We start from the raw sequence: 8,970 nt of genomic DNA, 5'->3' as shown, positions 1-8,970 counted from the left end.
AGACATGATAGAGCGTGACCGGGCACACTGCCAGAGCGTGTGGTCTAACGTGGCTATTTCTCCACAATCGTGGCAGGTAGCATTATTGCAAGTATCCGGATAGATTTTGTGTAAAAGTGACGGATTGGGATATGTATTCGTTTGTAGTAAACGGAGCGTTAATGCTTGAGCTCTATTGAGGCGCGGATGAGGAACAAAGTAGGTGCTACGGCTGAGATAGTAGTGTTTAGTAATCCCGACTCCCCAGAGAACAGGGACACGCCCTCCCCTTGCGTAAGTCGAAAGTTACCCGCTTCATTCGCCGCTCTCTCGCACGCGTTTTGGGGGGGAAAGAACTCTACGCGCGATCGCTGTAAATAAATTACGGATGCCGAGACGCGTTCGCTTACCTCATCCGGCTCTGCACAGTCTCGCACTCGCGACGGGTGCTGCGTTCCCTCCCTCGCACCAACCGCTTCCTCAAGGTCGAGCATCCATCACGTGCCGACCATATCGCTCTAGCCCGCCACAGACTGGAGTCAATCGGCGAAGCGATAAGTATAATCTGTGCTCGGCAGCAGCCTACGTTTGGGAGGCATTTCTCCCGTCGATTCAAGACCAGACCGGCCGTCGTGTGACTGCACCAGCCTTTTCTTACTATACACTTACAGCAATGTATAAGAGAAGCTCCTTTCGAGTTACACGAATGAACAGCAACTCATTTTTCCTCTATATAAAACGAACCACCATAAGCAAAAAAGTACTACTGTGAAACGAATGAAAACGAGCGCCTCATTCTCGTTACTTGTAGGTAATAGCGCCTGCAACACAAAGAATTATTTGCGCTGGCGTGTAGAAACTATTAGGACTGTAATGAGCCATACTTCTAGCGGATTGAAAGTGCCGGCACTGAGTTCTGCTACTTTCATAAGCCCACTTTTCCTGATTTGTTCCTATAAACTTAGAAGCAGTGTGCACTTCATAACAAACCATAAATTTATAATGCGTTCTTTAATCGCGTTAGGCGCCAAGTATACCAAAGCAGTATTCTAGGCTCTATATTTAAAGCCAGGTTTTATGGAAGCGGACTTCTTGCCTAATCACACTTACGAAGAGAAAACAAAACGCCATATTTTGCTGCTACAATGTGCAACATGAGGTAAAATGTCGTTTTCCTCCAGAAGCGGCATGGGCTCTCCGAAACAGCTGTAGAGGTTACTCGCCTCTCATTTCTCTTTGACGACCGTTGTATTTCTGAGCGTTGTGTAGATTCAGTAAACCTTTCTCGAGAGCTGTCAATCATGTTATGCTAATCCTCTGTTTTCGTGTCTGTTTTCTGACGCATCAAGTAGTTATTGCGCCTTCGGAAAGTAGAAGGGCTCGTCTTGAGCTCGCTCACACTCCTTTGTCTGCGTGCGTGCGTGCGTGCGTGCGTACGTGTTGTGATTATTTAGCTTTACAGTGCCACTACGCGCTGCAATGTATTGCAGTTGGGTATGTGATGGAAAAATTTCTGACACATTGTACTTTCGCTGCGCACTTTAATTTGGAGCCATGTATAATTAATGAGTTGACGTGTTTGACTGCAGGCCAGAGTCCGATTGCATAGTAGCTTCCTTCGTTTTTGTTATCGAGTCTCCCGCCTTCGTTATATGACCACCCGCGTTGGTGACTCAAAGGAACGTGGGCGTTGACTTTTAAAATGCTGTGGAATAACAAGTCGCGGAGAGCGCCATTTCTCCTTAAGCACAATAACGCATTTAGTCTTCTTTTCTTTGCTTTGCTGCAGAACGCAACGCTTTCTGCAAGCTTGCTTAATCCACCATCATAATGAGCATCGAAATTCATGTAGTGCATGTTATTGTACGTCCGGCAGCACTTCTTTATCATACTAAACGTATGAACAAAATATAATGAGCAGTCATGTGAGGATGACAGATAGAAAACATATACTTCACGTTTCGGGACCGCTACGGGTCACATCATCATCATCATCATCATCATTACCATCATCGTCAGCCTAGTTACGCCCACTGCAGGGCAAAGGCCTCTCCCATACTTCTCGAACTACCCCGGTCATGTACTAAGAGTGGCCATGTTGTCCCTGCAAACGTCTTAATGTCATCCGCCCACCTAACTTTCTGCCGCCCCCTGCTACACTTCCCTTCCCTTCGAATCCAGTTCGTAACCCTTAGTGACCATCGGTTAACTTCCCTCCTCATTACATGTCCGGCCCATGCCCATTTCTTTTTCTTGATTTCAACTAAGATGTCGTTTACCCGCGTTTGTTGCCTCACCCAATCTGCTCTTTTCTTATCCCTTAACGTTACACCCATCATTCTTCTTTCCATAGCTCGTTGCGTCGTCCTCAATTTCAGCAGAACCCTTTTCGTAAGCCTCCAGGTTTCTGCCGCATATGTGAGTACTGGTAACACACAGCTGTTATACACTTTCCTTTTGAGGGATAGTGGCAACCTGCTGTTCATGATTTGAGAATGCCTGACAAACGCCCCCCAACCCATTCTTATTCTTCTGGCTATTTCAGTCTCATGATCCGGATCCGTGGTCACTACCTGACCTAAGTAGCTGTATTCCTTTACCACTTCCAGTGCTTCGCTACCTATCGTAAACTGCTGTTCTCTTCCGAGTCTGTTAAACAATACTTTAGTTTTCTGCGGATTAATTTTTAGACCCACCCTTCTGTTTGCCTCACCAGGTCAGTGAGCATGCATTGCAATTGGTCTCCTGAGTTACTAAGCAAGGCAATATCATCAGCGAATCTCAAGTAGCTAAAGTATTCTCCATCAACTTTTATGCCCAATTCTTCCCACTCCAGGCCTCTGAATACCTCCTGTAAACATGCTGTGAATAGCATTGGAGATATCGTATCTCCCTGCCTGACGCCTTTATTTATAGGGATTTTGTTGCTTTCTTTGTGGAGGACTATGGTGGCTGTGGAGCCGCTATAGATATCTTCCAGTATTTTTACATATGGCTCATCTACACCCTGATTCCGTAATGCCTTCATGACTGCTGAGGTTTCGACTGAATCAAACGCTTTCTCGTAATCAATGAAAGCTATATATAAGGGTTGGTTATATTCTGCACATTTCTCTATCACTTGATTGATAGTGTGAATATGGTCTATTGTCGAGTAGCCTTTACGGGATCCTGCCTGGTCTTTTGGTTGACAGAAGTCTAAGGTGTTCCTGATTCTATTTGCGATTACCTTAGTAAATAATTTGTAGGCAACGGACAGTAAGCTGATCGGTCTATAATTTTTCAAGTCTTTGGCGTCCCCTTTCTTATGGATTAGGATTATGTTAGCGTTCTTCCAAGATTCCGGTACGCTCGAGGTTATGAGGCATTGCGTATACAGGGTGGCCAGTTTCTCTAGAACAATCTGACCACCATCCTTCAACAAATCTGCTGTTACCTGATCCTCCCCAGCTGCCTTCCCCCTTTGCATAGTTCCTAAGGCTTTCTTTACTTCTTCTGGCGTTACCTGTGGGATTTCGAATTCCTCTAGGCTATTCTCTCTTCCACTATCGTAATGGGTACCAGTGGTACTGTATAAATCTCTATAGAGCTCCTCAGCCACTTGAACTATCTCATCCATATTAGTAACAATATTGCCGGCTTTGTCTCTTAACGCACACATCTGATTCTTGCCTATTCCTACTTTCTTCTTCACTGTTTTTAGGCTTCCTCCGTTCCTGAGAGCCTGTTCAATTCTATCCATATTATAGTTCCTGATGTCCGCTGTCTTACGCTTGTTGATTAACTTAGAAAGTTCTGCCAGTTCTATTCTAGCTGTAGGGTTATAGGCATTCATACATTGGAGTTTCTTGATCAGATCTTTCGTCTCTTGCGATAGCTTACTCGTTTCCTGTCTAATGGCGTTACCACCGACTTCTATTGCGCATTCCTTAATGATGCCCATGAGATTGTCGTTCATTGCTTCAACACTAAGGTCCTCTTCCTGAGTTAAAGCCGAATACCTGTTCTGTAGCTTGATCCGGAATTCCTCTAGTTTTCCTCTTACCGCTAACTCATTGATTGGCTTCTTGTGTACCAGTTTCTTCCGTTCCCTCCTCAAGTCTAGGTTAATTCGAGTTCTTACCATCCTATGGTCACTGCAGCGTACCTTGCCGAGCACGTCTACATCTTGTATGATGCCAGGGTTCGCGCAGAGTATGAAGTCGATTTAATTTCTAGTCTCACCATTCGGGCTCCTCCACGTCCACTTTCGGCTAACCCACTTGCGGAAAAAGGTATTCATTATCCGCATATTATTCTGTTCTGCAAACTCTACTAACAATTCTCTATGCAAAATATAAGTGAGGCGTGCAGACAGGACACAAGAGTAGAGAAGTGGACAACACGAACGCCGGCGTTCGTGTTGTCCACTTCTCTACTCTTGTGTCCTGTCTGCACGCCTCACTTATATTTTGCATAATGAATCCTTACCAACTAGCTCAGCTTTCTGTCGTTCTAACAATTCTCCTCTGCTATTCCTAGAGCCTATGCTATATTCCCCCACTGACTTGTCTCCAGCCTGCTTCTTGCCTACTCTGGCATTGAACTCGCCCATCAGTATAGTGTATTTTGTTTCGACTTTACCCATCGCCGATTCTACGTCTTCATAAAAGCTTTCGACTTCCTGGTCACCATGACTGCATGTAGGGGCATAGACTTGTACCACCTTCAATTTGTACCTCCTATTAAGTTTCACAAGAAGACCTGCCACCCTCTTGTTAATGCTATAGAATTCCTGTATGTTACCAGCTATTTCCTCATTAATCAGGAATCCGACTCCTAGTTCTCGTCTCTCCGCTAAGCCCCGGTAACATAGTACATGCCCGCTTTTTAGCACTGTATATGCTTCTTTTGTCCTCCTAACGTCACTGAGCCCTATTATATCCCATATACTACCGTCTAATTCCTCCAATAACACTGCTAGAGTCGCCTCACTAGATAGCGTTCTGACGTTAAACGTTGCCAGGTTCAGATTCCAATGGCGGCCTGTCCGGCCTGTCCTGACCTCCTATATGAATACGGGTCACATCTCCACAGTGAATTAATTCGCTGTCAACAAAATACCTTGATGGAATCCCCGTATTATATTACGCACGCGTCAACATCGAATGACGATGTTTCGTCGAAGATTATATTATGCTAAATATATGTGCTCATTTCTTAGATAATATTGCCAGGAACGCTAGGAACGACTATTGCTCGTCTATACAGAGCACGAAACTCCAGCGATGGTACTAGAGATCGCTTGTACTCGCCTGTCATTTCGTAATTTATTGTCCTCTTTTTTTTTTGGGGGGGGGGGCGGGGGCATGACATAAAATATGTACTTGATGTTTTGGGGCCGCTACAGTGAACACGTTCACAATTCATTCTAAACAAGGGACCCTGCAGAAGTGCTTTTATACTGATCACGCGACACCATCGGACGATGAATTCTCATCGAGCAATAGACTATGCCAAATATATGTGCTCATCTGCTAGATGGGTGCTGATGAACAGGGCTGTCTACTCTCCGCAAATGTCAGGGCCCAGAAAGGGATGCAACATAACGACGAGATTATAGCCTTTCTAACAGTGTCACATTTAGCAAAACAGCACGCAACGTTACTATCACTGTATTTCTCGACATCCAGGTAGCGTTCGATAACGTGACTATCGAGGCTATCTTATATGCTATGCTGTTTGTTGCAGGTGGCGGTCGTAAGTACTCATGAATCACAGATTACCTCACTGATCGGTCAATCCGCAAAAGGTGACAGAGCTCCATAGTCCGCACACTTTGCCTCAACGAGTTCCACAGAGCTGTGTTTTAAGTCCTTCTTTTTTAACATTTCCCTCATTGAACTGGAGAAGTGCATTCCCAAGTTGGGCGTAATCTATTTATATGCAGACTTCTGTCCTACGTGCAAGATTGTAGACCGCTATCAATTCTATTGAAATATCTTTATTTTCAGGAGGTATAACGATCTTACCAGATAGGTGTGCTGTCATTTATATCAATAAAAAGGTCTGGCGTTACACGTAAAAAGTTGCCAACTCTACGATTCGGTATGTGCGGAGTAACAAGTTTCTGGGCGTGACATTCGACAGTCAAATGAAGTGGGCAATTCTTCTTCGAATATCAAAGGAAAGAAAATAGATCATTCTCAAGCATCATCCGTATACTCTTAGGCAGCACTGCTGGCCACTCCATCAATACTCTGCTACGCATGTAGCGGCTCTCTGTGAAGGTCTCGTGCGATACGACGTTCCTATACTGCAGGGAATTTCCCAAACCAGCATAAGAGCGTTCCCCAGTACGCAAAGCAAAACCTTTGAGGTTGTGCCTCGGCCTATCGAAAAACGCAACTGTAGAAAACCTTGCAGAAAGCAGACAACTATGCTATCCAGTGCTTTTACAGCAAGAGTTTCGTCGAGTTCATATGCGCTTGGTGCCAGGGTGCCGGGTCGTCCACTTGCTGCAGGCAGTGGCCCTGTGGTACAGAGCTTCCTCCCAGTGAATAATCAAAGCCCAACGGAGCCACCGTCGAGATTTCCTTCGTGGTCGATTGTCGCTTCAACGACCGGGCTCGTAAACACGGAAATACTCCCGGGCCACCGCTGACATAATTTGCTCTAGAGCAGATTAATACAAGCTACAGGGCTCACCGTTATATTACATGGATTGCTCCGTTATTTCTACATCGTTGTCCATAGGTGTGTGAATTTCGCCTGCGACTGTTACCATCTCTGCTACTCACAGTCACTGCACTTCAGCTACGGCCACAAAACTGGCTGCATTGCGGACAGCTTTAGTTTGCATCATGGGCGATAGAGCTGAAACCTGGGTCATGCTTATCGACTGAACAGCGGCTCTGCAGTCCCTGAATTCGCCACGCACGAAGGAACAACTCGTCATGGGCATGAGACGCCTTTGCATCAAAGCCTTCGAAATGCACCACAGCATTGTGCGGCTGTGGTTATCAGCCCACTGATGCACACAAGGCAACGTGAAGGCTGACGGTGCTGCCAAAGCAGGACGCGACGTTTCAATAGAGATGGTCTAGGTACCTGTCACGAGAAAAGACGCGGGGACACTGATATCCGCACACGTGTGGCGTTTACAGCCATACCTCTGGACAGATGCAAGCCGCCAGTGCATGCCCTTATATATTAGATCGATCCATCTTGTGTTTTATATGTCGCGAGGTCTCGACAGATAAGGCTAAACATGCCTTCACCGCAAAAGACGCAGGCTACACCAACTACTTATATTGCAAGTTTTAACTGACGGACTCACCTATGTGCTCTGAATGCAACGCCCCTGGAGCCCATATTGGTGAGCAAGGTAATTTTTGCGCTTACTGCCTCTACATGTCAGAGAGACGGCCTTTGCAGGCAGCGCTACACCTGCAACGGGACTCGAGCTTTGAACTTCGTCACATTCTCGGCGCGTAGCGACGCACCACCTGCGCGATGCGCACCGCTTACACTCTAAAAAATTTCACACCCTTATGGGTGTAATGCGGGTGTATTCATCTTTTCACCCTTGTAAACACCCTTGAAACACCCTTTTTTAACGAATAAGGGTGTTCAACAAGAAAACACCCTTGGAACACCCCAGTCTTTCTAATTTACACCCTAATTATAAGGGAGTAAGTGAACAAGCTTACAGTATATGATGAATGAACATTGCCAGTTAAGGCGTTGATATTGGCTGTACATGAAACGCGCGCTACCTGCGCTTGAATCAGGTAGCTGGAATGATTAGATCGGGGCACCTAGGCAGCAGCGCACTGGCTCCGAACAGTGGTCAAAAATGAAGTTTCCGACGAATGTTGATATTGAACGGATGACACTAATGCGCAGACTTTGCATAGCCAGATATCTGCAAAAGGCTTCATATGATCAATAGCAAAATATTTACAATGCTATCACTGAATACTTAGAGGTGTGCAACCAGTTAGACTGGGAATGGTTAGGAGTGAGGGCTAACGGTAAATAGCTCACCAACTTACGGTTCGTAGATGACATTGGGATACTCAGCAACACTGCAGACTATTTGCAACAAACGTTTGAGGAACATGTCGAAGAAAGTGTAAGTCTGACTGAGAGTTAGTATGCAGAAGAGAAAAGTAATGTTCCGCAGCGTGGCGAGAAACGAATGTCATGGTCGGCAGTCAGCCTCTAGAACCTGCGCAGAAATACGTTTATTGAGCTTAATTACTCGCAGGGGCCTCTGATCAAGGAAATTAACAAAAATAAAACATTAGCTGGAGAGCTTACGGCAGGCATTACTAAATCATAACCAGGGAGCTTACTGCTAACCATTGCTTTCTACCGTTACTAACGTATGGGGCCGAAACTTGGAAGTTACCAAAGAAGCTTGGGAAGACGTTGAGGACCGCGCAACGAACGATGGAATGAAAATTATTAGGCATGATGATAATAGACTGGAAGACAGCGATGTGGATTAGAGAGCGAACGGGAGTAGCTGATATACTGGTTGACATTATGAGGAAGAAGTCGTGCTGGGCAGACATTGCAATGCGTAAGGGAGAGAACTGCTGGTCTATTGGAGTTGCAAAATGGGTGCTAAGGGAAGGAAAGCACAGTCGAGGACGGCAGAGAATAATGTGGACGTGATGGAATCGGGAAACTTGAAAACACGTGGAACCAGTTAGCACAAGACAGGGGTATTGGAGATCGCTGGAGAAGCTTTCGTCCTGCGATGGACGTCAAAATAAGCTGATGATGATGATGTGACGACATCCATGCTAGCTTCGCGGCATGTCTTTCATGTTATGTCATGCATGCGTGTCATGCACGTTCTGATAGCTCGATTTCCGTCGATTGCAGGGGGGGAGGGGGCGCTAGTAGCGGCGTAGCCAAGTGGGGCACACCGGGCACTTGTAACGCTCACTAAAAGTAAAATTTCTGCTGCTATGGCAATGGCCCCGCTCCTTCCCCCTC

General features: G+C 45.9%; 1 protein-coding gene across 1 annotated transcript in view; it reads left to right on the top strand.

Annotated features, from left to right (window-relative positions):
- The first annotated feature begins 476 nt into the window (after window positions 1–476).
- The window catches only part of LOC135901440 (beta-hexosaminidase subunit beta-like), a 78,030-nt gene continuing 69,536 nt past the window's right edge, over window positions 477–8,970 (top strand). The window contains exon 1 of the mRNA XM_065431247.1: window positions 477–613. The gene's annotated coding sequence lies outside the window, so the exon portion shown is untranslated. The remainder of the gene's footprint in view (window positions 614–8,970) is intronic.

Source organism: Dermacentor albipictus, chromosome 1, assembly GCF_038994185.2.
Source record: "Dermacentor albipictus isolate Rhodes 1998 colony chromosome 1, USDA_Dalb.pri_finalv2, whole genome shotgun sequence".
Lineage (NCBI taxonomy): Eukaryota > Metazoa > Arthropoda > Arachnida > Ixodida > Ixodidae > Dermacentor > Dermacentor albipictus.
This window is presented reverse-complemented; position numbering and strand designations above follow the sequence as displayed.